The 3,454-nt window shown below is 38.9% G+C and overlaps 1 protein-coding gene across 1 annotated transcript in view; it reads right to left on the reverse strand.

Annotated features, from left to right (window-relative positions):
* Positions 1 to 524: 524 nt before the first annotated feature.
* LOC127008055 (kinesin-like protein KIF21A) overlaps positions 525 to 3,454 on the reverse strand; it is a 145,068-nt gene continuing 142,138 nt past the window's right edge. Inside the window, 1 exon segment of the mRNA XM_050879585.1 lies at positions 525 to 3,454. This exon segment is cut by the window's right edge and continues 2,022 nt beyond it. The gene's annotated coding sequence lies outside the window, so the exon portion shown is untranslated.

Below are 3,454 nucleotides of genomic sequence, written 5' to 3' on the forward strand. Positions count from 1 at the left end.
TTTGAATTAAGATGTTTTGATGTGTAGTAGTGTTTACCATGTGATGTAGGAATGATGGAATGTGACTGGGTCCACATTAATATATACTTGACTTGATTTACCGGTGACACCTCACAGGGACCAGTCTCAGGGCCATTATATAGTTTATCACTTACATCAACGATTGTGACTGCGGTATAACCGGTGACATGAGAGGTGACTAAACATCTTGTATGAGTGGTCCAATACATGGATGATGAAGTTCAACAAACGAACAGGCTGAATATATGGAGTCTGTCAGCATAGGAATGGGTATCAAGGTGTGTGTGTGTGTGTGTGTGTGTGTGTGTGTATAGGGGGGCTGGAGTGGAGTGTAAGCACAGGTTTTACTTAAATCAGAAAAGTTTCATTGATGTGTGCACTATATAGTTTGCAGCCACAACATAAAATGCCAACCTTACTGTGATTATTCCAGAGTCCACTCACCAGGCCTTTCTTCCCTCCTGCCCAGACTAAGGTGGAATGGGTAATGAGTGAGCTACAGGTCCTTCATTAACACTTTATTCTTTACACAACGCATCGCTGCTCTGGGTGGGCTGATGGGTGGACAGACACACCCTCACCGCACCCACTCACTATAAAAAATATTCTTCCCTATGTACAGGTCAGGCTCTGAGGACACACACACCACTGCTCATGATGGCTTAGCACACTGACTCTTTCCTCCCTCAGCTGTATGTGGGAGGTGGAGGGTCACACACACACACACACACACACACACACACACACACACACACACACACACACACAATGCATCTCTTCTGACAATCATTTTACTCACACCACTTTCTTCAAAAACACAACTAAAAGAACTTCAATATCCCTGTGGTGACTTTTCTGTGTCACTTGTCTCACACACACACACACACACACACACACACACAAGGGGAATGGAAGTTGTTAGGTACTTTATATTCAGCACTTAACCAACCATATCCTGCAGCCTCTGTTTGCCTGTTATGAACATTTTTTGATGCACACTTGACATTACCCATGTACAGCTGGGTATACAAGTACAGCAGCCCATTTACTGTTAACATCAATAGCTAATGATAATATTGAAGACACTGTTATTGAAAAAGAAAAAGTCCCTTAATTTTTATCACTATAAATTGCACAATCCATTAAATTCTCACAATAGTTTATGATAAGGGTGCTGCTCCATTAATTTTGTCCTTCTTCTATTACCAGCACATGAAAACCTTTAACCTGAAATGCTTCCTCAACACCATCAGACTCGCAACCTGACTCTGCTTCAGCCCGTCCTGACCTCTTTGAGTGCAGGGTCAGGTGGGGTCATGATGGTGGTGGGTGGCAACTTGATAAAATGCAAAATTATGTGTCTTGTATTTGTGTGTGTGTAAGTGCGTGTGTGTGTCAGCACACATTTTCTATACTACTTCACAAAAGGCCTCGTCAACAGTCATAAAACCATAACACAACACAATACAACACAGCACAACACACACACACACACACACACACACACACACACATACACACACTCAAACCTTTACCACTGAACCTTACATCATTATATAATGAGGAAAATTAAAGGCAGTGGGGCAAAACTGAATGACTCTTTCATTGTTGTGATGGTGCTGGTGGGGTTGATTGGGGTGGGGCTCGAGTTGCTGTGAGTTACATTTACTTAGAACACAAATATATATTAAGACTCATTCTCACTGGTAAAATGAGACCCCTTTCAAAGTAAAAGTGGTGCTTGTAAAAATGATGGTGCACACACACACACACACACACACACACAGGCAAATACACTGACCGGTAATATAGCACACTAGGTTGATGTAATATAACACACACACACACACACACACACACACACACACACACACACACACGTATTTCTCTTCCTCCTTCAAGTTCATGATACATTATTTCACCTTTTCCTTTTTATCTCTCCTTTGCTAATTTTCTTTCCTTTTACACCTACTCAAGGGTGATGGATGTCACTATAGTCCCTCAAAAACATGAATAAATAAGAAATAAGTATCACAGTATGGTTATTGTTGCTGCCCTTTGAAAAATAACTAAACTGTAAGTCATTCAGCTGCATACACATGTAGTTCTCTTTCCCAGTAAGTGGATGTTTCCATATCAAATTGCTGTGGCTGAGAAATGTTTGATTTTTTCCCACATTATTTTTCTTCATGATTAAGGCACATTTTTGTTTCCTTTTTCGTGTATGCATGGGATGGTATAGGATCCAAGTAAACCTTAAAAATGATGATTCACCAATTCCACAAGTTCAAGTACATATAATTTATATGAGAAACTATCCATTCAGACTCCAATTATGTATGAAGAAAAAATATGTACAACCATTTTGTTTCTTGTATGTATCACATGGATTTACATTTATCAAATCTTTGTTTCCTTCCCTCACTTAACCTTCAAAACAACCTGTTTCTTTCCCATTTTATCAGTGCCTCATTTCTTTCTTCTCTTCCTTTTCGTGTATAACATTAGTTAAACAATGAATAAGCACAGATATATTTTTTTTACACCTACTAACCTCCATAATATGTGTAGTGGAAGTCTATGGGAAAGAATGTTTATATGAATATCACATTGCACACTCACCATAAACATTCTCAGCTATGGTTAGTGAATGCAAGATTTTGTGCATTCACTACACACTTAGTTGACACCCTTGACTATGGAGAGATAACAAGATAATAGGTAACATTCCTAGGAAGCCAGTGAATAACAAGGCTGATGACTCGATATCACATGGTGCAATGTTCACCAATCATTACTTAACCAATACATTCCTATAATAGAGCTAGAGCTAACTCATTAAGTCTTACAGCTAGTAATATAAATAAGGTTGTAAGTTGGTGTTACAGTACAAAAATGTAGTACAAGCTAATGCAGTAGAGTATGTACAACAGTTTATTACAGATGTACAAGAAAATAAGGAAATACCAGAACATTGCACTGTAACATTGTTACCATGTTTCTGCATCATTCATCTGTGTCAGTCACTTACCTTTAATCTAAACTTTAGACCCACCTTCTTTCCTCACTATACTAATGATGCAAATTTAGCCTTGGTCTCATCAGTCAGTCATTCCAAGGCTGGACTTATCATTTCAGACCTTTCTCATCAGTCATGGTACAGTTGTACATCACCCATTTATGGTGCAAGAAACTCCTCCTTAGGTTACTAGTGGAGCATGCAAACATTTCCAGTCACTCAATTCAGTGTTCATCCGACATTCATAATACACTCATAATAAATGACCAAAATTAACACTCTCACACAGTTCTAGTGGCGACACAGCAACCAGTCACATATACACTCAAAGGTAACTGTACCGATGACTGATGGCAGAACTTGACTATTCTCTCTCTGAAATTATATTATCAAGCTTCTCTCAGATATCAAAAT

This window comes from Eriocheir sinensis, chromosome 37 (assembly GCF_024679095.1).
Source record: "Eriocheir sinensis breed Jianghai 21 chromosome 37, ASM2467909v1, whole genome shotgun sequence".
Lineage (NCBI taxonomy): Eukaryota > Metazoa > Arthropoda > Malacostraca > Decapoda > Varunidae > Eriocheir > Eriocheir sinensis.